Source organism: Ascaphus truei, chromosome 3 (assembly GCF_040206685.1).
Source record: "Ascaphus truei isolate aAscTru1 chromosome 3, aAscTru1.hap1, whole genome shotgun sequence".
Classification (NCBI taxonomy): Eukaryota; Metazoa; Chordata; class Amphibia; order Anura; family Ascaphidae; genus Ascaphus; species Ascaphus truei.
The window spans coordinates 100,222,570-100,247,866 of NC_134485.1; the positions used below are offsets into that span (position 1 = coordinate 100,222,570).

At 45.1% G+C, this 25,297-nt stretch overlaps 1 long non-coding RNA gene across 1 annotated transcript in view; it reads left to right on the forward strand.

Moving 5' to 3' along the window:
- The first annotated feature begins 2,734 nt into the window (after positions 1-2,734).
- Positions 2,735-25,297, forward strand: part of LOC142491679 (uncharacterized) — a 28,194-nt gene continuing 5,631 nt past the window's right edge. Inside the window, exons 1-4 of the long non-coding RNA XR_012800451.1 lie at positions 2,735-2,970; positions 13,463-13,560; positions 15,589-16,233; positions 20,116-20,665. This is a non-coding gene — a long non-coding RNA (uncharacterized LOC142491679). The remainder of the gene's footprint in view (positions 2,971-13,462; positions 13,561-15,588; positions 16,234-20,115; positions 20,666-25,297) is intronic.

Sequence of the window (25,297 nt, forward strand, 5' to 3'; positions counted from 1 at the left end):
CGCTGGACACGGTATCCCCTAGGGGCTTGAGAGACTCAAACTGAATTGGTTCCTGGGGTAAGGTCAGCCTCCATTAGCAATCAATACATATGCGGGTGGTTATACTACGGGTTCCATCCTGTCATTTTGGTTCACGACTGCAATGGGTTTCCATATATATTTTTTGGTTTACCATATACTAATAAAGTTAGTTGAATTCCCACAATAAATCCAAATGTATGCAGGTGGGTAGATCAGAAATGCAGTTTTAATGATCTGTTACTCTGAACAATGACTACTATGGATTTTTAATATTATATATATATATATATATATATATATATATATATATATATATATATATATATATATTACTAATTAATATGTATACACTAAAACATATTCTCCCATTACTATTATAATTATATGCTCTTTCATTTATAACTCTAAAGGGCTGTTTGCCATGTCATCCTAAAAGGAAATATGTGGATAAGATTGTCTCTGTTTATAAACCCATAATACTGAACCAGTTTCTAACTCATTTCCTTTTTAGCTGTAACATCCTCATTTTGATTGAAGAAACACCTAATTGAGAGAAAAAGAAAATATCTTCATGGTTCCCTCCAGTCCTTCAGACTAATTATTAGTCATTAATCTCCTTTTAACATCAATATAATGCATATGTGCTGTGTAATCTATTCCAGTTTTGTTTTTATCACAGCTCAGCTGCTATACTGTGCTGTCTGTGTGTTCTGCATTTTTTTCTGTTCTTGTTTATGTTTTCAGCTGGTTGCTACAGTACAAGGAAGTAATCAGGCTGCAGTGGCTGCTCAGCTCTAAAACACAGGTGGTGGGGGTAAGGTGATTATGTAACCCAGTGGTGTGCAAACTTTTGCAGCTGCGCCCCCCCTGTCTGCTGCCCCCGGTGCTCGCGCCCCCCTTACCTCCGTTCCCTGCGTCAAATGACGCCACAAAGTCATGCGACGTCACGTGATCCAACGGCATCATTTGACACTGCGTTGCCATGTCGATGGGCGTCCAATGACGCCGAGGTTAATGTTACGTCACATGACCACGCCACGTTGCCATGGCGACGCGTCAGCAGCCGTCTGAATCTCGGTAAGTAATAGGTTGCAGATTCCTCACGTGATCCCCCTGCATTTAATTTAAACACCATAAGGGAGAGCACAGGGCCTCTGCAACCACCGCGCCCACCCAGAAAAATCTCCCGTCCCACTGGGGGGCGCCCCCCCAGTTTGCACACCGCTGATGTAAACCTTAAGGGATATTTATACTTGCTTTTGACACTCTTTGGTAAGGTGTATGGCAGGCCTGCACAACTTGTACAGTGAGAAGGGCCGAACTGCTCCAAGGATAAAAGATTTGGGCCGCACGGGTAAAATCATCATCATCATCTCTCCTCCAGCACCTCTCATCATCATCCTCATATATCCGTCAGCACCATTCATCATCATCATCATCATCCTCATATCTCCCCCAACACCCAACATCAACCTTTGCGAGACTCCCCATCGATCTCTCATACCCCCATCTCTCCCCGTCACCCATACACATAACACTCCCCCTCCACATCAAACACACAATACCACTGCACACCACACATCCCACCCCCCCTGCACCTCACATCACGCTCCCCCACTGCACCTCACATCACTCTCCCCCTGCAGCACACATCACTCTCCCCCTGCACCTCACATCACTCTCCCCCCTGCACCTCACATCACTCTCCCCCCTGCACCTCATATCACTCTCCCACCTCTGCACCTCACATCACTCTCCCCCCGCACCTCACTTCACTCTCCCCCCCACGCCTCACATCACTCTCCCCCCGCCCCTCACATCACTCTCCCCCCCCCCTGCACCTCACATCACTCTCTCCCTCACAAGGAAAACAGAGTTGGGCCCCACAGCCAAGTTCAGTAGCCCCCCAGCCCATATCAGCAGCCCCCCACAGCCCATATCAGCAGCCCCCCACAGCCCATATCAGCAGCCCCCCACAGCCCATATCCGCAGCCCCCCACAGCCCATATCAGCAGCCCAACCAGCCCATTTCAGCAGCTCCCCAGCCCATTTCAATTTCAGCACCCCCCCCAGCCCATTTCAGCAGCAACCCCAGCCCATTCCATTCCAGCAGCCCCCCAAGCCCATTCCAGCAGCCCCCCCAGCCCATTCCATTTCAGCAGCCCCCCAGCCCATTTCAGCAGCCCCAGCCCATATTAGCAGCCCCCCAGCCAATTTCAGCAGCCCCAGCCCATATTAGCAGCCCCCCAGCCCATTTCAGCAGCCCCTTAGCCCATTCCATTGCAGCAGCCCCCCTGCATGAATGAACTGCCCACCCCCAGTGTCAGCAGCCCCCTGCATGAATGAACTGCCCACCCCCAATGTCAGCAGCCACCCGCATGAATGAACTGCCCACCCCCAATGTCAGCAGTCCCCCGCATGAATGAACACCCCCCCCCCCCCCATGCTAACCTGATGATGGTGGCGGCAGGGTGAAGCCCGAGGGAAGCGCGCTCTAGCAGCAGACCCGGAAGTTCCGGGTCGCGCTACACTGCTAGAGCAGGCTGAGGGGAGAGGGGGGTAAGGAGTCGGGTCAGGAGAGGGGAGGGGCGTTAGGGGGGGAGAGCGCGCAGTCACACAGACACTGCTGGAGCGCGCTCCTACTTAATGCTGGAGCGCGCTCCTGTCCTTACCAGGGAAGGGGGGTGAAGTGGGGGGGGGGGTTGAAGGGGGTCAGTTGCGGGCCGCACGGGGTGCCCTGGCGGGCCGCATGTTGTGCAGGCCTGGTGTATGGTCTGTAGAAAGGACTTGATAGTCCTGAAACGTTACTATATGTATATACCTGCTCTGATGCCTTAATACAGCAGAAGTTAATTTAACTCAACCAAAGTCTCCTGTGTGCTTCCTCTATTACCAATACCTTCTCATGTCCACGTGGATCCAGTTTTAAGACACCGGGATCAACAGAAGGTTAGTACCAAGGAGGAAAATATTGTTAACTTTTTTTCTTTAAAGCAACGGTGTGCCATTTTTTTCACTCCCACTTTTCCAGGTTGTATTGTATATATGTATGTATGTATGTATGTATGTATGTCTTTATATAGCGCCATTAATGTACATAGCACTTAATTGTTCAATTGTAATTTGTATTATATGTCACCCTTTATTCCCAATATCACTTGCTTATACACTTCACACTTTAATTAAGTTTGCACTGAAACAGTTTATCATCACCATACAAATATTTAACCCTGACTGATTAGATACAGATTTGGGACGTGTGCAACATGTTTCTATACACTATATTTGTCATGTTAAAGACTAAGTATGGCCATAATGTGTAAGCTTTAAAATGTCATATAATAACAAAACAAACCCACTATGTTTTTTTGTGCCAAATGATATCCACTCTTTATTTATCACAATAATGCTTTATAAGGTGTGGTGCAATGTAGGACCAAAGTGAACCCATTTTATGGGACTCCCAATTTATCCTAACCTGTGGTCATCTGTAGAGATGGGCACATTTTTGGGGGCAGATTTGGCTGGTGGGTCCGCTGGTTCCTTTGGTCCGCACGATTTCAGTGGATCAGTCTCAAAAATGGTGATTCTCTCATTAGCTGATGGTTTTTAAGAAGCGAATTTGTGGATTGTATCCAATGGCGGTTGTGAATTAATCTGAAACTGTAACAATCCATCGGCAGATTTTACACCGTGGAACGGATTTTAAATGGCAAATTCAGAAAAATCCGGGAAACGGATTTGGACTGGTTCGCCCATCTCACATTGATGGGATGAACATACTGTGCATCTGATGACCTGAAGTTCACTGGAGTGAAACAAAGAGAGATTATTATTTTTTTCAGTCCCAGGTGTAAATGAAAAATGTCAAATTTTCAAAAATGTTTTAGAAATTCTAAGGCTGAGTTTATAGTGGAGTGTGGCTGTGCTCTCCAGCGCTGATGCTTGCTAATGCTCACCTCTCGCTGCTTTTCATGTTCTTGCCCATCAGATAGAGCGTGTGCTCTAGTAGGCGGGGCTTGTAGGCGGAGGCGGGTCGGGAGGCGTACCTGACAGATGTCATTGTGCAGCGTCGTCTCCAAAGGGTGTGACATCACAGTGCAGCGACCACGAGGAACCAGCGAGGCACAAAGAAAGTGAGGCAAAGAGCCAGGCAGCTAGCCTAGTTGTGGCATTAATATTCATTGTATATAATATATATATATATATATATATAATGCCATTGTCAAGAAAGACCAAGAAGCAGCTATGCTCATCTTTATCACAAACATATTGTGTCCTGTTTTTATGTGTGTGTGGCGTAGTGACGATTGAGTGCAATTCTGTCACTCTGCTTGTTTGTGTGTGTTGGTGTCTGTGTCAGCCATGTGGCCACATCCTATGTCCCTGAAGTTTCTATATAAAATGAACATATACATTGAACAACAAAACAGTACAATTTTCTTAAACAGAATATACATTTTATTTTTAAGTGCAACGCAAAACTGTGTAAAAAATAAACAGTACAAACAAACCCCCCCTCTTGTTCCCCCGATGGGTCCATTTGCCCCCCCACCCCACAGCAGCCCATTTGCCCCCCCACCCCACAGCAGTCCGTTTGCCCGCCCAACCCCCCACCCCACAGCAGCAGAATCCCGTTTGCCCCCCCCACCCCACAGCAGTCTGTTTGCCCCCCCACACAGTCCGTTTGCCCCCCCACCCCGCACCCCACAGCATCAGCAGCCCGTTTTCTCCCCCACCCCACAGCAGTCCATTTGCCCCCCCATCCCACAGCAGTCCGATTGCCCACCTACCCCCCACCCCACAGCCGCATCAGCCTGTTTCCCCCCCCCACCCCACAGCAGTCTGTTTACCCCCCACCCCACACAGTCCATTTGCCCCCCCACCCCACAGCAGCAGCAGCCCGTTTGCCCCCCCACCCCACAGCAGCAGCAGCCCGTTTGCCCCCCCACCCCCACAGCAGCATCAGCCCGTTTGCCCCCCTACCCCACAGCAGTCCATTTGCCACCCCCACCCCCCACCCCACAGCAGCAGCAGCAGCCCGTTTGACCCCCCACCCCACAGCAGCATCAGCCCGTTTGCCCCTCCCCACCCCACAGCAGCCCATTTGCCCCCCCCCCGCACCCCACAGCAGTCCGTTTGCCCCCCTACCCCACAGCAATCCATTTGCCACCCCCCACCCCCCACAGCAGCAGCAGCAACAGCAGCAGCAGTCCATTTGCCCCCAACCCCAGCTACCTCTCTCTCTGCATATGCTTGAAAATGGCTGCTCTCGGGTGTAAGTTAATTTCTGTGCTGCGCTCTGATTGGACGGCAGTGAGTCACGTGACTGCACCTCCTCTCCAGCAAGCACAGAAACACAGATTTGCCTGTAGCTGGAAGCTGAGCGAGGTCCAGCAAGTGTGAGCAAGCAAGCGGAAGATTTCACTCAGAATGGCACCATAACATATAATGGGTCTCTGAATATATGCTAAGCGTGCCTCAGCGCGCCTCAGCAAGCACTACGCCACTATAAACTCAGCCTTATGCTGTGGCCCCGCTGGCACTGACCGCGCTTATGCTTGAGTGGTGACATTACCAACTCTCCAAGCATGAGCGCGGGTGTCCTGCGAATTTTGCAAGCGCGCGCTAGGGGGTTGCATGGGGGGTCTAGTGAGCGCGCTTTGAACATTCTTTTTTTGACTTCCCAAGCGCCAAGCTTGGGAGAGCGTGCGTGCCCACGCACGAGCGCGTGCGCCGCGTGAGCGGGGACATGAGAAAATCACTTTGCACAAAGTGAACTCGGCAAGCGCCGCCCGCTCAGCGCGCTCAGCGGTAGCGGGGACGTAGCCTTATACTTGTCTTTTATTATGTAGACTTATTGTAGATACCTTTTAGGGAAACATATGTTTCTCATACAGTAGATGAAATAATAGTGTACAAAGCTTTCTGAAGCTCACAGGTTTTTCAGAATAGACACCTTTGAGGTTTTGAAAGCTCTGAATATTATAGTTTAATCTATGAAAAAGGTTCATGTTGGTCCCCTAACAGATGTTAAGATATCTATAATTTTCCATGAAAATAAAGTTACTAGAACTCTGGCTTTTTTTTTATTAAGACATCAGTTATGAAGATTTAACTCAACATATAAACCACTGCATTTTACTTTTACCTACACGGGCCACTACTTTAAAGTTACATTTGCATTATAAAGCAGTTTTCAACCTGTGTTCCTTGAAGGGTTTCACAGAAGGTTACTAGAGAGTAATCAAATCTTATAATGTCATATATTTATTTAAAATAATAGTATATCTAAAAATGTAAGCCCTACAATAAAAGTTCTAGGTACATATGATAGGTAGGCTTGGATCCATAGTCACAAGACATTTAAAAAAATGTTCTACAGTTCTTAAAACGTTTAAACCACTATTATTGTGTAGCAAAATCATCATTTACAAAATGTGCTCGTTGCTGTTTTTTTGTGATTATATAAATAAAGGTAATTATTCTAGAAATACTATTTGTACATTCTTTTCGACTATGACCAGCAAAGTACATTCACCAAATAATCTTCATATATGGGTATTATTGTCATTTGTCAAGTTGACTGAATACTACAGAAATAATAAATATATTAAAGGCAGGAAGCATAATTTCTTATTTGACATATAAATCACACACTTCTTCTCTAAAATCCAACTCTACTTAGAAATAAATCAATCCACATTCATTAACTGATTGTAAATTGTATTTTTTTATCTTTAATATGAGATTTACATTCTAAAAGTAAGTAATATGATGGTTTTTATTAGGAACCACATTATATGGCATATATAAAAGAACAGTGAAATTGTAAAATAAATGTAAAACAAAAAACTTTGTACAAATTTTAAAGATAGAAAGACTATTTGAAATGACACAAGTTTTGTCAATGAACAAAACTTGTTGTCACTTCTGTTTATCATGCATGAAAGCAACAATAATACTGACTCATGATGGTTAATACAATACAAAGTACTCTTTTGTGTCAAAGACCTTGATTAATGGACGCCATTGTCTAGTGGACTTGAGCTTAGAATTGCTTATTCAAGCAAAGACTGCTGCATATTGTGCTGAGAGTTTATTGAATTCATTAAATAAACATTCTGAATCTCATTCAATGAAATATTTTTTTTGACTGGACTAAAACTGCAGATGTGTCTTTAATGGGAGCTGTATCATTTATAATGGGCAGACGATTCTATTAGTCTGTCAATATATGTACCTGACCAGAAGTAGATAGCACTATCTGTTTATACATGTTAGCATTCTTATTTTAATTTTTGTGTATATATTATTGTCAAGTCTCAGCAGCTCTGCTATTCGCAATATTTCAAGAAACAAAATAACGCGAGTCAGTAAAGAGGCGATTCTGTGAAGATAGGAGACAGGGGAGAATGGTAAATAGATCCATGAGAGAAGTCTGGAAGAGAAATGCAGTATGAATGTCCTTTCTTACTGCCAGATTTACAATGCAGAACAAGTGCTCTCGGTGTATATTCAATGGTGGTGCATTGGTCACCTTTAGTGAATACTGTAGTGAATCTGAGCATTATTCAATATGCGGTGAAGCTACTTTCCAGGGCTACAAATAAAATATCCAGCATTGCATAGCTGCTTGAAAGCATATTAAACAAGAGCAAAGCAGGTGTATGTCTTCGCTTTTAGGTCAGGATGCAATTTGGTCATCACCAGAAGTTTAGCTTTGAGGCATTCTGCGTTATGGGACTGAGTTATGGGACTGCTTGTGGCAACTGCGGCCCGCCAGGGCACCCCATGCGGCCCGCGATGGACCCCCCTTCAACCCCCCCCCTTCAACCCCCCCACTTCACCCGCTTCCCTGGTAAGGACAGAAGGAACATGCTCCAGCATTAAGTAGGAGCACGCTCCAGCAGTGTCTGTGTGACTGCGTGCTCTCCCCCCCCTAACGCCCCTCCTCCCTCCCCCCTCCTGACCCCCCTCCCCCCTCCCGCCCCCCCTCCCCCCTCCTGACCCCTCCCCCCTCCTGACCCCTCTCCTGACCCCCCACCCCCCTCAGCCTGGCCAGCAGGGTGACGCGCTCTAGCAGTGTAGCGCGACCCGGAACTTCCGGGTCTGCTGCTAGAGCTCGCTTCCCTCGCGCTTCACCCTGCCGCCGCCACCATCATCAGGTAAGCATGGGGGGGAGGGGGGTTTCATTCATGTGGGGGGCTGCTGACATGTGGGGTGGGCAGTTCATTCATGCAGGGGGCTGCTGACATTGGGGGTGGGCAGTTCATTCATGCAGGGGGCTGATAGAATGGGCTGGGGGGGCTGCTGACATTGGGTGTGGGCAGTTCATTCATGCAGGGGGCTGCTGAAATGGAATGGGCTAGGGGGCTGCTGAAATGGGCTGGGGAGCTGCTGAAATGGAATGGGCCGGGGGGGGGGGGGGGGCTGCTGAAATGGAATGGGCCGGCGGGGCTGCTGAAATGGAATGGGCTGGGGGGGCTGCTGAAATGGGCTGGGGGGCTGCTGAAATGGGCTGGGGGAGCTGCTGAAATGGGCTGGGGGGGCTGCTGAAATTGGCTGGGGGAGCTGCTGAAATGGGCTGGGGGAGCTGCTGAAATGGGCTGGGGGGGCTGCTGAAATGGGCTGGGGGGGCTGCTGAAATGGGCTGGGGGCTGCTGAAATGGGCTGGGGGGGCTGCTGAAATGGGCTGGGGGGCTGCTGAAATAGGCTGGGGGCTGCTGAAATGGGCTGAGGGGGCTGCTGAAATGGGCTGAGGGGGCTGCTGAAATGGGCTGGGGGGGCTGCTGAAATGGGCTGGGGGGGCTGCTGATATGGGCTGTGGGGGGCTGCTTATATGGGCTGTGGGGCTGCTGAAATGGGCTGTGGGGCCCAACTCTGTTTTCCTTGTGAGGGGGAGAGTGATGTAAAGTGCAGGGGGGGAGGGAGAGTGATATGAGGTGCAGGGGGGGGGAGTGATGTGAGGTGCAGGGGGGAGTGATGTGAGGTGCGGGGGGAGAGTGATGTGAGGTGCAGGGGGAAGAGTGATGTGAGGTGCAGGGGGGAGAGTGATGTGAGGTGCAGGGGGGGTGGGATGTGTGTGGTGTGCAGGTGGTATTGTGTGTTTGATGTGGAGGGGGGGTGTTATGTGTATGGGTGAGGGGGAGAGATGGGAGTATGAGAGATCGACAGGGAGTCTCGCAAAGGTTGATGATGGGTTTTGGGGGAGATATGATGATGATGATGATGATGATGAATGGTGCTGACGGATATATGAGGATGATGATGAGAGGTGCTGGAGGAGAGATGATGATGATGATGATTTTACCCATGCGGCCCAAATCTTTTTTCCTTGGAGCAGTTCGGCCCTTCTCACTGTACAAGTTGTGCAGGCCTGCCTTACAGCCTACTAACTTCAATGAGCTGTAATGTGTCTTCCAGCAACAGAGGGTGGTAGTAATTATGGCCCAATATCCTTTCTTCTCACTGAGGAGTATTTCTGCCATCATTTGTCAAACAGAAAAGTATTTAGATAATAAGAAAGTGAGATGATTTCAAATGAAGTGCTGAAAATAAAAATGTATTCACATTTTCAGGGTCATTTAATCTTGTTATGGAAATTAGTTGAATTATTATCCAAGTACTTGACCCAGTCTTCCGCAGGTACGTCGTGCATTTCGCAACAGTTCTCAAAGGATCGCAGATATCATAGATGTTATCCGTGTCCTTGCAGAATGTGGCGAAGCTACCATATGTGAGTCGGGGTACCTAACTTGCCCGGGACCACCGACTTCTTGAGGACGATCTGGGCCTCGATCGGATGGGTGCGTGAGAAGCCAGGAGCTGGAGCAGGGTGACTCGCTCGGCAGCGGTCACCCTGTTGCCCAGGTCTTCCAGTGCACACTGGCATACCCACCTCTGCTGCAGGCGTCCCAATAGTTGGCTGGCAATTCCCGTAGTCCAGAAGGGCCCAGAACTACCTCAGGGCTGGCCAGTGCCTCAGCTCTAATCACTGAGCACTGCGCCTCATACGCTACCAGTTCGACGACCAGCTGCTTCTTGTCGCAGTTCCCTGTAGGTACTCCACACTCCTTACACTGGAGTGCGATACAGTCCTTGGTCCAGGACAGATACTTGGCCGACATCCTTGTAGTCTTGTCTGTATGTCGACTAGGCTACAGGGAATGGTAAGGGGGGTGTGTTTGAGTACAGGAATAGTTGTTACTGAGTTCTGTGAGCTGCAAAATTGAGACCCTAAAAAAATGGGAAAATGTGATTTTTATTTACTGTTTTGATCTGACTTTTATAAACCATTCGATCTGCACCATTTGGCACTTTTTTGTTCCCTCTTCCTTAGGCTGAGCTTATAGTGTGGGCTACACTGACGGCGACGCGACTGGTGACATCGCCGTCGCAAAAGTTGTAATTTAGTTTTTCCAATGTGCTGGCTGCAAGGGGCAGTGACATCAGGTAGAGGCTATGTGATTGGCTTATTGCAGTCACATGGTGTGGCCGTTGCGGTTAATATCAATCTATTGATTTCAGCGATTTTGGTCGCTGTGTCGCGCCATCGCGGTCACGCCCACTATAGGCGCACATGACAGATTACATCTACTTGCTTTGGCACTGCGGGCCATCGATGTAGCTGGCACTATAAGCGCAGCCTTATATCTGAGATGCTGGTTGGAGGAGAGAGACCTGATACCATCATCGTTTTGCTGTGTATTGGAAGCAGACATTAAGGATAAGACATTTTATCTTCGCTTTCTATGTCACATTTAAGTAGCAGGGTGGCTTTTACCAGTCATTTATTATTGCATTTATTGTGCACAGTTACTAACACTTTGTATACAGTATTCACTGACATATTTTTTGTGTATTACCAGTGCTCCCCATTGTTTCATTATTTCTTTACACTTTTCAAACTATGAGGCTAGTTCATTTGGGTTGTTAGAGTAGCGATTATTTGTAACTCTTTGAATAGTCACTATTTAAAGAGTTACAAATAATCGCTACTCTAACAACTACTCTTAACTGGTAAGGGATATCCCTTCACTTATTTGTGTATTGTATCAATATTCACAAGTATTAAGATGTTCATAATCATATAGGAGTGCCGGGTTTTGCATTTATTTTACCACCCCCTGTTGACCTATATGGAGAGTATACAGACAGCAAAGACAGATAGATGGTATTTCTGCATACAAATTAATGTAGTGCACCCACAGTGTACCTTTTTGTGTTGGTTTGTGGCTGCAGCGATGAAGGTCTCTAGGGCTCTCCAGAGGACGGTTGCATTTCATCAGAGGAGGTGGGACCTTGGAAGTCTGAGGCTACTGCTTCGGGTGTACACAAGAGGGAGTGGAGCAGGCACTAAAAAGCCATTTAGAACGGCAGAGAGTAGTAAAGGGTTTTGAAGTTGACATTTGAGCCGTTAGGGCATAGAGATGTAGAGACCCTCGTGAAGGCAAGACCTGATGCCAGGTGGGGTAAGACAGAAGACCATAGGAAAGATATCTACAGGACTAAAAAGAAGAAATTACATATAAATGAATAAGTACACGTGTAAGAGGGTAAATGAAAATACGTGAAAGTCAATCAAAGTGAGGGATACGGTGAGCAAGAGAGAAAGAGAGAAGTGGTTGATAAGAAGAAAGGTACCTGTAGTGTGAAAGTGTGAGGAGGGATAGAATAGGGGTGAAAGGAGATAGAGTAGAAAGAGACTAGCGAAAAGGCAGGGGATCCGGTTTAGAGACACATAATATATAGATAGAAATATAGCTTTAGACAACAGAGAAGCCATAGGTATATGATACAGTATGATAAGATATTCAGGAATATGTAGAAGCACATGCACACCGCTGGTAGGTGCTGGAGGGGGATACTTATCTGCCGGTGCGCTCCTATCCAGGGAGGTCCAGACATCCCAGAGGTACTCGAGCAAAGGAATGGAAGCAGGCACACGGTCTTTCTAAAGGTGCAGTTTATTGTGCCACCAAAGGTCCAACGTTTCGGCAAATAGATTGCCTTTATCAAGGAGAGGGCTACAGAACATGCTAAACATACCACAATTTATACACAAATGGGTACTCACCCCTCCACGATCACTGCTGCCTTGCTCCTGGATGTCGACGCCCCCATCGTGACGTCAGAGCGCCAGCGCGACGCGGCGTGATGACGACATGCACCACCAGGGGAGGATCCCAGGGCTCCACGAGGAGACAGCCTCCCCAATGCCTGTAACAGGCTAAGATGGCTGTCCTGCAGGAAGCTGGAAACTCAGGGAGCCACCCCCTCACTGGCAGCAGAGGCTCCCCTGGTGATGTCATCACGCCCTCACGGTGGAGGGGGGGAGGGGCGGGCCCCAGGCATCAGACCTGCCCTGGAGTGGAAGAAAGACAGCCTGATGCCCAAGGAGGACTGAATGATCGTGCAGGGGTGAGAGCCCTTACATAAACAATCAAGTGTAATGTGACTACAATTTTATTAAATAAAAAATAATTAAATAAAGTGTACAAATCTCTCCTAGGCCTGATGCAAAGGGCTGATACACTGGTGCTTACTGAACACGAAATTAACAGAATACTTTTTAAATCCACTCCAGAGGAAGCATTTGGGCCAGACCGGCCGCAGGACCATCTGCAGGAATTGGAACGCCTTAAAAGGAGAGAGATTGAGCTTTTTGCACACGGCAGCACACTGTCTGAGTATTACAAGCAGAAGCTGATTCCCAGAGGATTTCGGATAAAAAACAAGCCAACTATAGGGGGAGAAAATACGGCTTTCTGTGAAAGGTGGTGCCAGGTACTTAATAAGGCCTCATTAGACCTTATCATCTTGGTGATTGAGGAGGTGGGGGAACAACTTATTAACACCAGAAGGGATATACTGAAGGTGAAAATCCTGATTGAGCAGGCGAGTTCCAGTACTGACATTATACAATCTCTGGACACTTTAAAGACCAAATTGGAGAAAATAAAGAGTGACCTGATCCATTTAAAAAAATTGAAATTCAAGAAAGTGGTGCAGGATTATAAGGACATAAGGGTCTACCCGTGGCTAAAGCAGGATCGCAAGCAACGCAAACCCAGGAAGGGACAGACCCCCCCGACAAACACAGACGCCAACACCAGTGATTCCGAAGCCCACTCCTCCAGTGAATGACAGAGGGAAGCACCACTGACTCCTTTTTTAGTACAGACTCCGGAAAAGGGGGCAAGAAAACCAGACAGGGGAAGAAAAGAAAAATCTCCTTACCTCCGATCACAAACACGCCAATGAGTATGGATACCCTGGTCATTAATCTTTCACAGCATATACTAAGTGCAGATGAAATGTCTGTACTGGCACGTGGCCCCTCCTATGTACCCACCTTGAACTTTGATGATTTTGGGCTAGAAGTTGACTTATTTAAGTTTGAATGTTTACTTAACCCGAAATCCTTTTTTTCCCACAGGACAACAGAAACGATGCCGCCTACAGAGCCACCAGGGACAGATAATTTGGCACTGCCTATCGAACCGTCAGGGACAGTTAATTCAGCTGATCAGAAAGGTACTAAAGTATGTAAATTAAAATCCACATTCATACCTCCTTTCAAAAACCAATCAGTGAGTACCTATATGCGATTAGTTAAGGCAGACATTGCTAAATATGCTACCAATAGGCATAAAATCACGCACAATATGACACTTAGGGAAAAGAACGCCCTTCAAAAATTGTCCAGTAATAGTGATATTATCATTAAAAGGGCAGATAAAGGTGGCGCCCTTGTCATACAAGACTACATAGCATATAAAACAGAAATTACAAGACAACTGAGCTCAATTGATTGTTACATCAAATTGGATAGAGACCCCACTCCGACTTATGCGAGGGAGATAAAGGAGATTATCCAGCTTGGCCTTAATAACCGCTGGATATCTGAGACTGAAGCAGAATTTCTTACAATAGAATATCCCAAATGCCCACTGTTTTACACCCTCCCGAAAATACATAAAAATCTCCAATTACCTCCAGGGCGACCAATAATAGCAGCTATACATTCACTTAATCAGCCATTAGCCATATATGTTGACACATTCCTCAACCCTATAGCACAAAAAGCACGCTCATACGTAAAGGACACCTTTGACTTTTTAACCAAACTCAAAGATATTCCACGCAATGGTACTGACCATATAATGGTCAGTATGGACGTTTCCAGCTTGTATACTATTATACCTCATGAGGATGGCTTAAATATAGTAAAAACTGCTTTATCTGCCCATTACCAGGCGACAGTCCCCACTGAATATATTTTGCTCCTATTACACTTCAGCCTTCATAAAAACTATTTTAAATTTGAAAAGGAGCATTTTTTGCAAATTAAGGGAACTGCGATGGGCAGCAACATGGCGCCCGCATATGCCAACCTACAGTATATATGGTAGATTTTGAGGAGAAGTACATATATGCATCAATATACTTTAAATACATAATTGGGTATTATAGATATATTGACGATCTGTTCTTTGTGTGGACAGGTACTGAGGACCAGTTACTATCATTTTTTGATTATTTACACAATCTCCCTTCTCCTGTACAGCTTACTAATGTCTGGAGCTCTAAGCAATTATCCTTTCTAGACGTCCTGATTTCCCAAGAAAATTGCGAGTTCCACCCAGACCTTTACAGGAAAGATACTGACAGAAATGCCCTGTTACGTGCTTACAGTCACCATCCCCCATCCCTCATCAATGCCCTGCCTTTCTCACAAAAAGTGAGGGTTTCTAGGATCACTAGTCGACAGGACAAACTAGCACCGGCCATGGATGACCTTCGTGAAAGGTTCACTAAAAGGGGATATACCCTGGCAGTGCTTGATGCAGCCCTTAACAGAGAGGTGATTCCTAATAGGGCGACTAAGGATGAGATACGCATTGTATTTTCCACCACATACAATAGGGCCAGTAATTTTGTCAGATTTACTATCAAGAAACATTGGCACCTGCTGCAGAATGATGAGGTGTTAGCAGCTAGTTGTCAGACACCCCCCTTGATCGCTTATAGGAGAGGGAGAAACTTGTCAGACAACTTGATACATGATGACAACAAGGACCACTACCATACGCCCCACTTCCTAGAAGGCGGTAAACAGGGTAACTTCCGGTGTATGAATTGTTCGGTGTGTAACAGTCTTATTACCGGGGACGTATTTTGTCATCCACATAGTGGTAAAAAAATCACTATTCATAATCGTATTACATGTAGATCTACATTTGTGGTGTATATTATCAGGTGGCCATGTAGTCTTGTCTATGTAGGCAAGACTACACGCATGCTTAAAGTAAGATACATTGAACACAAAAGTGTGATATGTAAGGGTACGGACCCTACTGTACTGGTACAGCACTGTGTTGAACACAGACACACTGTGGCATCCCTTAGAGTGATGGGGATTGAACAAATAGCACCAAGACAGGGATACCCTGATAGAGAAACCTTTTTACTGAGGCGTGAGGCTTATTGGATCCACACACTGCAGACAAGTAATGGCAGGGGTCTTGATGAACAACAAAATTTCAAATGCTTTCTCAACAGGAGGTAGCGGAAGGACTCTGTAAGGCTCTGTGCGTCTCGCCGTGGACCCCTGCGACCCATTATGTACACTATGCTCCTCTAAGGATTGCTGTATATGCATTTATCTATATGTATCATGTATCCTTTCAGGTTCTAATTCTATATGTAATGTTGCTAGCATAAATACAGTTCTCTACCATTTTTTATACACTGCATTAGGTGACACTGTGGTTATATAATTAATTTGTACACTTTATTTAATTATTTTTTATTTAATAAAATTGTAGTCACATTACACTTGATTGTTTATGTAAGGGCTCTCACCCCTGCATGATCATTCAGTCCTCCTTGGGCATCAGGCTGTCTTTCTTCCACTCCAGGGCAGGTCTGATGCCTGGGGCCCGCCCCCCCCCCTCCCCCGTGAGGGCGTGATGACGTCACCAGGGGAGCCTCTGCTTCCAGTGAGGGGGCGGCTCCCTGAGTTTCCAGCTTCCTGCAGGACAGCCATCTTAGCCTGTTACAGGCATTGGGGAGGCTGTCTCCTCGTGGAGCCCTGGGATCCTCCCCTGGTGGTGCATGTCGTCATCACGCCGCGTCGCGCTGGCGCTCTGACGTCACGATGGGGGCGTCGACATCCAGGAGCAAGGCAGCAGTGATCGTGGAGGGGTGAGTACCCATTTGTGTATAAATTGTGGTATGTTTAGCATGTTCTGTAGCCCTCTCCAAATTAATTGGAGAGAACCGCCGATATCGTGGAGCACTGCGCTGGTTGAGACAGCTGTATAACCCGCTCGCGTTTCAGCTAACCCTTCCGCATACGTCACTTCCGGACGACGTCACACGTGTGGGCGGAAGGATATCTTGCCTCTGGGTAACGTGTGACGTCGTCCGGAAGTGACGTATGCGGAAGGGTTAGCTGAAACACGAGCGGGTTATACAGCTGTCTCCACCGACGCAGTGCTCCATGATATCGGCGGTTCTCTCCAATTAATTTTTTAATAAATAAAATGTGAGTTTGTTACTCTTTATCTTATATCTTTGAATATATCTGGTGAAACATTACACACTATTGTGGCATCTTTCTCTCATTGTATATCTGACGACTACAAACCATACACACTGAGGGATATCCTGTGACTACACCTTCTCTCTACAAAATGGCTCCAGTCAGAGAGAGAAGTATCTCTGACATACTCTCTTTATCTGGAAATATTGTGAGTGCAATCTCATCAGAACTTTATTATCTTCCCAATCACTGGCATATACCATCTGCACTATTGTGTTTTCTTTCATTTCACACATCAATGGATATATTCAGTGCTCCTCCACCCAAAGAAAGAATCCGTTACCCTTGGGACAAAGAACAGTCCCACTTGGATGTTGAGCAGCTTTATTTTTCATTGTATATATTGTTTCATTATCACTTTTCACTATGGGTAAACTTTATTCACCTTGCACTTTGCATTTTATCACATTTATTTAATATCACTTTTGTATCACGTTAGAAGCGCCCAGTCCACTCCCCTTTTCCATTATAAGGATGGGCCTATTGACACGGCAACGCAAATTGCTATACTCGTCTACTATAAGATACAAATACTAAAGCCCTGGCCAGGTGAATCCATCTAATCATATAAACTTCAATTTATTAATAATTTAGAGCTCCACTAGGGAAATCACCATAGTAAGGCAACACAGTAGCTGATTATTACCCTACAATAGAAATGAAAGGCAGTGAATAATTGAGCATTATTATTTAGTTGTTACACATATTTATTTATGAATTTATACAACATTATTGTTGATAGGTACCTTATTCCATTACAATATAAGCATATTTACTACAGTATAAACTAGGGTTGTATTTTCAATGTCTGTTTGTCCTGGAAATCAGCTATCTGTCCAGCCTCTACTTGTGAGTGTTGTTACATTATATCAATGTAGGATGCATGTTATAGGGGCTACCCATGCAAACAAACCTAAAATCCAATATATAGCAACATCCATGAGTCGGCTCTCCAGGCACTGCACACACACACCATCCACCATAGTATTGACAGAGACAGATAGATACTGTCAGAACAATGTAGGCAGGATAAAGAAAGGGAAAATCCAGAGAGAGACAGATAGCAGCAGGGGAACATATTATTACATCAAATAGAGACAGAGTATAGTCTTATTTGAGTCTACAGGGGATAAGTAGCAATGACATAATTAACTTTTCTCTTGTGCAAATATGTTCTGCTATTAACTGTATAACGTTTGCAATATATTTAACCTATTAAACATAATATTGAAATTTGTTGAATGTGATTATATGTGAGACTGCACTTTTAATCCATTATGTGCTATATTAATATTAGAAAATGTTCAGTATTGTTAGCATCTTCTCCCATTATATATACAAGCAAAGTATCAGTCTCACCTGCCTGAAGTCATTGATTTAAAAAATTAGATTTTAGCTGTTAATTCTTATCATGTAATTTGTTGAATATCATGTGAAGACTTCATTTTGTGAGATTTGCTCATGTGGGTAAATTTGTACAGTCAAAAGTAAATTGCTACCTTACAATCACTTATAACACACTTGGACAAGATCTATCTATAGATAGTATAAAGTGTTAATATAAGTCCAGTCACAGGAACTTTAGATGCTGCTCTGTTATGGAGGGGTTTTCCCACCACCTCCTACGTATATAAAATTTGTGGAAATACAAAGCACAAAAAGCACCCTCTAATGGTGTGTAACGGTTTTTCTGGACCCCCCTTGACCCACCCAATCTCAGATTGGCCCCTGTGGTCTACCCGGTCCCCATTACATGGTTGTATCTGGTGGTGCACCTGTTGGCTACAGGACTCCTGAGTCTCCCGCATGATGTTGGTGGGGATATCAGCAAGACATGCGCTGAGGTAGTGTGCTTTGAGTACTACCTACATCCAGTGCAGCACCTCCACCTCTTCAGTATCTCTGCATCCGCAGGGAGATGGGTCTGATGAGGACCTCCTCTGGGGTGCCTCCTTCTGTGCAAGAACTTCACTCCCGCACAGCAAGGGTTTGTTGAACTTGGGCATCTTTATTGTACGTTCAGGCAGACTGCCCCTCATAGCGGTCGTACTCAGCCACTCATTCCTTTTCTGCACTCCATTAGGAAGGTTCCTTCTCCTCTAATAGAGTTGCTCTCCACCTCTGCCCTCAGGGAGATTCACCAGCTTGTCTCTCTGCTTTGAGCTACACAGACTCACAGCTATTGCATCAGACACTGCAACACTGTTGCAGACCTCCACATGACTCTCCTGAACAGAGTCAGAACACCAACAGGACTGAACTAACTTTAGGAAGTGCTGTGCAATATATCAGCTTCCAGAAAGACCCATCTCTCTGTGTCACTAACAGTGGACACAGACAGGCTGTCACTTCCTTTGCTACTATCTTACACATCACCAGGGGTTAAGGGCAAACATCCATGATGACTACTGGCAACCCTGCCCTTTTAACAGGAGTTACTGCACTGTATGAGAGAGATATGTACACCAATTTTACACATGGCTACAGGTGTAATGCCCTTTAATGGGAAATAAAATTAATAGGCAATAAAATACACTCACACACATCTATCTTTGGTACTTGACACATAAAAAGGCAGCTGCTTGAGTAGCCGAACGCAGGAAGCTTTTCAGCAAGTTTCTTACATTTGACTCTAAACATTATACAGGGAGGTTTATGCTACCACACAACTATGTACAGGCATACCCCACATTAACGTACGCAATGGGACCGGAGCATGTATGTAAAGCGAAAATGTACTTAAAGTGAAGCACTACCTTTTTCCCACATATTGATGCATGTACTGTACTGCAATCGTCATATACGTGCATAACTGATGTAAATAAGGCATTTGTACCAGGCTCTATAGTCTCCTTGCTTGCGCACACCTTCGGTACAGGTAGGGAGTCGGTATTGCTGTTAAGGGCGTGCTGACTGGCGCATGCTTGAGCTACCCTTTGCCTATTGAGCAAGATGTACTTACTCGCGAGTGTACTTAAAGTGAGTGTACTTAAACCGGGGTATGCCTGTACTATGTAACTATGTAACAATGGAGTGTATGAAGTTCTGCATTTCTATTCATTATATTTTCCTGTGTTTTAAGATTTAAATAAAAGCCTCCATTTTTTTAAAATCTTAAAACACAGGAAACTATAATGATGAATAGAAATGCAGAATTTCATACAATCCATTGTTACATAGTTACATATTGTAAGGAATCCGCTCCTGGCTTTGATTATAGCCTTGCAGACCTCTGCAGTTACAAAGGCTTCCTCTGGCAATCAATGGCACATGTGCTGCCTTTCATTGCAGCTTCAGCCCTGTGCTCCGTCATTGGAGGAATGCTCACACCTCCTCCATGTGATTGGATCTCCGCCTTTTATATTGCTGGGCTTTGGCACTGAGTCAGTGCTGAGCATAATCCTTCTCTGGACGTTACTGTCTCTGCCACAAACCACCTGGCTTGTCTCCATGTGTACTAACCTCTCTATTCTCGTTAGTAGTTCCTGAGTTCCTGAGGCCTGCTGCTACTCTCCGTGCAGAGGCCTGAGTATCCTGAGGCCTGTGTTTCCTGAGTATCCTGAGGCCTGCTGCTACTCTCCTTGTAGAGGCCTGTGTTCCCGTGTATCCTGAGGCCTGCTGCTACTCTACACGCAGAGGCCTGTTCCGGACTCCTGTGCTGAAGCGTTGGTTTGCCAGCACTGGTTCCTGGTACCTGCTGCATTCTCCCCTAGCAGAGGTTACCAGTCGTTTCCTGAGGCCTGCTGCTATTCTCCGCGCAGAGGCCTGCTTTGGATTTCTGTGCTGAAGCGTTGGTTTTTCCCCGACACTGCCCCGCGGGGTACTTCAGCCAGCCTGCTGTCTCCCCCTGCTGAGACCGGTGTCATGGGCCGAGGCCACTCCCGTGCTCACGCTCCTAAGCTGAAGCGGGGAACTCCTGTCTACCTGTTGCCGAACTCCTGCTTGAATAACGACGATGCTGCCTTCTCCAATCCTGACCCTGCTATGTACAACTACGAACTGCGCACTCTTGATCAGTCTGCGCGGACTAAGGTCGGTGATTATATAACCCCACCTCAGCCCAGCGGTCCGGTCCCGGTTTGTGGCGAGCACAATTGTAACACATATTAGATGAGGTTGAAAAAAGACATACGTCTATCAAGTTCAACCTATGCGAAATGTAGATGACAGATACTTTATCCTCTGTCCGTACTTACAGTATATTGATCCAGAGGAAGGCAATAAAAAGGGGAAAACTAAATTCATTCTCGACTCCAAATATTGGAAATCAGATTACTCCAGATTATTATTAGAAATCAACATCCTTCCCATGTTTACTTTTTTGGAATATCCCTGTATATCTTTCCTTTCTAAAGTTGTCCAACCATTTTTAAAAGAAATCTATTGTATCTGTCATCACAGTCTCCATGGGTAATGAATTCCATATTTTAACTGCCCTTACTGTAAAGAACCCTCTCCTTTGTTGCTGGTGAAATCTTCTTTCCTCCCAATTTAAGGGATGACCCTGTGTTGTTTGTAGTGCCCTTGGGATGAATAATTATTTTGAAAGTTTCTTCAATTATCCCTGAATATATTTGTATATGGTTATCATATCCCCTCTTAGATACCTCTTTTTCTAATCTAAACAAATCAAATTTAGCTAGCCTCTCCTCATATATCGGATTATGCATCCCTTTAATTAATTTGATGGCTCTTCTCTGCACTTTTTTCTAGTTCCATAATGTCTTTTTTATGGAGTGGTGCCCAGAAATGTACATCATATTCAAGATGTGTCTTACTAATGCTTTATAGAGGGTCAAAATGATGTTTACTTCCCGTCCATCCATTCCCCGGTTCATGCAAGATAAAATCTTCCCCTCTCTCATTCCCCCCATTATCCCCTACCTTACCCACCTCTCTTTTGCATGGAGTGTACTGTATAAAATCCAAGAGGGGGAGGAGGTTTACACTGGAAGGGAAGCTATCCACTATTACTAGTGGAAGCTATCCACTATTCTTATATTGATATATAATGATAGAGATCCTAGGGTAGGTAATAGTAGAGGCTGATAGCAGTATGAGTAAGGTAAGTCTTTAGAGGAGGTCTAATTGTTCACCTAGGAGTGTTAGTATACAGCTCAATCCCGTTATAGCGCGATCTGCTACAACACGAATCTGCTTATAACGAGGTCTGAGCATGGCTCCCGATTTGAAAGCCTCAATTTTGTCTCGCGAGGACTTACCAGCATCTAGATCTCTCTCCTCATTTCATAAGGCTGTCCATGTGCTCTCCTCTCTCCAGCTGTCCACGTGCTCTCCTCTGCTGCTGACAGCTGTAGAGAGGAGCATGTGGACACAGCCCTATGAAGAGAGGAGAGAGCTGATATCTGCAATGAGGAGAGAGATCTAGATGCCGGTGAAATTTTAACTCGATCCCGGTTATAACACGGTCTCGGGGTTGTGGACCCCAAGGACCACGTTATAATGGGGTTCAGCTCTACTTAGTACTTTAGTACCTCAGAGACAGATCCCAGGGTGGGGCCTGTTCCTGTAATAAAAAAGGTACATGGGGTGGTTTTTAAGAACCGCGGTTAGCTCAAAAGTGCTCTAAAAAGGTATGTTAATTCATTCAGAATAATCTTGTACTATATGAGCTATTGTAATACTGCACAGGGCTGCCAATAAATCAAGCCTTTAGACCCTCACATGTCTGCAGATGCTGGTTCAATAAAGGCCAAGAGGTCTGATTTGACTTAGTGGGGCCAATTCACAACATTTTGAGTGACTTAATGCTTATTTTCAAGTGTTATTGCCTGTGTAGCTATTCACAAAACTTTCATAACAGGGTAATATTGCTTGAAAATGTCTTTTTAGCAAGGGTTAGCACTCTTGCTATAACAAGCCTTGCGGTAGCTGAAAAAATGGCCAAACTTGCATTTTTTTTGCCAGCAACTGCTATTCACAAAGCTCTGAGAGGCAAATCGCGGGTTAAACACACACATTGTTTTCTTGCTGCCTAAAGGGTGGTGAGATCGGAATTGCGATTTGCATCAGACGGATTCTTTTTAATAAATAGGATTAAAAATGTACTGCGTGTACTGATTGATCTGTGTGGGTGATTGAAGTGCTGGTTGGTTAAAGTGTGTGCAGTTAGAACCAGAAGCAGTTTGAACAAGGAAGCGGTTAAACAAGGAATAGTTTATTGAAGTACAGTTTACTGTTAGTACTTCTAAACTTCATAGTTGCTAGAATGAGCATGATTGAAAATGCCACTCAATGCACATCTTGCCACATGTATGTGCACTTGGAGCAGCTGTTCCAAGGAGCATACCGCTGTGAGACGTGTGAGCAGGTGGTCTCTTTAGAATCAGAGATTGCTGATCTGAAGAGGCAACTTGCAATATTGAGGGACATTGGCAATCTTGAAAGGGAATTAGAGCTCACTGAGCAGGCCCTTGCTTCGACTAGTGGTGCAGATGGTGGCGCTGTTAGTGAGGAGCAGGTAGGTAGCTTAGTTGCTGTTAGTGAGGAGCAGGTAGGTAGCTGGGTTACAGTTAGAAGGGGAAGCAGGGGCAATAGTGAGAGGCAGGTCGTTTCTGAGCTGACAAATCCCAATAGATTTGCCATGTTAAGTGAAGATATTGGGAATGTTGGGGCAGAAATGGCAAGGCTGGGGGAGACTGATTCCTCTAGCAGCCAGGGGAATAGTTCCTCCAGCACAGTGGGGACTCAGGATGCTCAGATGCAAAGAAAGATCGTGGTGGTAGGGGACTCCTTTATTAGGAAGGTAGATAGGGCAATCTGTTGCCGGGACCGCATGAACCGAACAGTTTATTGTCTCCCGGGTGCTCGGGTTCGGCACATTGCAGATCGGGTAGATAGATTGTGGGGGGGGGGGGGGGGGCTGGGATTGACCCGGCGGTCTTGGTACATGTTGGCACCAATGACAAAGTTAGAGAAAGATGGAGGGTCCTAAAAATGATTACAGGGATCTAGGCCAAAAGCTTAAGGCAAGGACCTCCATGGTAGTATTTTCTGAAATACTACCAGTGCCATGCGCTACCGCAGGGGGACAGTCAGAGATCAGGGAGGTTAATGCATGGCTAAGAAAGTGGTGTAGGAAGGAGGGGTTTGGATTTTTAGAGCACTGGGACTCCTTTTCTGAGAGGTGCCATCTATATTCTAGGGACGGATTGCACCTCAATGAAGATGGATCTTCTGTGCTAGGGGGGAGAATGCTAAAAAGGTTGGAGGAGATTTTAAACTAGGATGGAGGGGGTAGTGGAATGAAACAGATAATGAACTAAATGGAATAGATGAGGATACAAGGTGGTATGGAGGTAGAATGAGGGCAAGTGCAAGTTTGACAAGCAGTGAGAAACCCATAGTAAATAGAGATAATACTAGAAAACTTCTAAAGACTAAACCAAGTGGGAGCAGAAAGGAAGGAGCAGATAAGATAATAGTACAGGCTGAAAAAAAAATTAAATGCATGCTTGCTAATGCAAGAAGCCTGACAGATAAAATGGGGGAGCTTGAATTAATAGCTGCAAGGGAGCAGTATGATATCATAGGCATTACTGAAACATGGTGGGATGAAACTCATGACTGGACAGTTAATTTAGAGGGTTATTCTCTTTTTCGGAAGGATAGAACAAATAGAAGGGGAGGTGGAGTATGTCTATATGTTAAACCAGATCTAAAACCTATTATAAGGGATGATGTCTATGAAGGGAATGATGAAAATATAGAGACCTTGTGGATAGAAATTAGCAGTGGAGGTAAAAGTATAAAGAAAATGTTTGTGGGAATATGCTATAAACCACCAAATATCTGTGAGATTGAGGAAGCTAAAATACTTTTGCAAATGGAGAAGGCATCAAAACTGGGTCATGTTTGCATAATGGGGGTTTTTAATTATCCAGACATAGAATGGGGCAATGAGATTAGCGTTACAACAAAAGGAAACAGGTTTTTGGGGTGCTTAAAGATAATTATATGACAAATTATTGAGGAACCAACCAGGAGAAGGGCAGTTCTGGATTTGGTCATATCAAACAATGTACTGTAGAAGTAATAACAAATATTCAAGTCCTGGAACATTTGGGTAACAGTGATCATAACATGGTCTCATTTGAAATAAATTATCAAAAAACAGATTACTTGGGTTCAACAAAGACTTTAAACTTTAGAAAGGCAGATTTTAATAAACTGAGGTCTAATCTAGTAGTAATAAAATGGGATGATGTTTTTGCAGGGAAAAATGTAGAAGATAAATGGGCAGTCTTTAAAACATTGTTAGAAAAGAACACTTATCAGTGTATACCCTTGGGTAATAAGTATAAAAGAAATAAGTGAAAACCAATGTGGCTAAATAAACAGGTAGGGGAGGAAATGGACAAGAAGAGGAAGGCGTTTAGATTCTTTAAGTCAGAAGGGACAGAGACATCGTATCAGAATTATAAGGACTGTAACAAAAATTGCAACAGGGCAATTAAATTAGCAAAAATGGATAATGAAAAAAGGATTGCAATAGAAAGTAAGGTCAACCCTAAAAAGTTCTTTAAGTATTGTATTGTATTGTATGTCTTTATTTATATAGCACCATTAATGTACATAGCGCTTCACAGCAGTAATACATGTGGTAATCAAATAAATAACAGATAATAAATAAGCACCTTAATA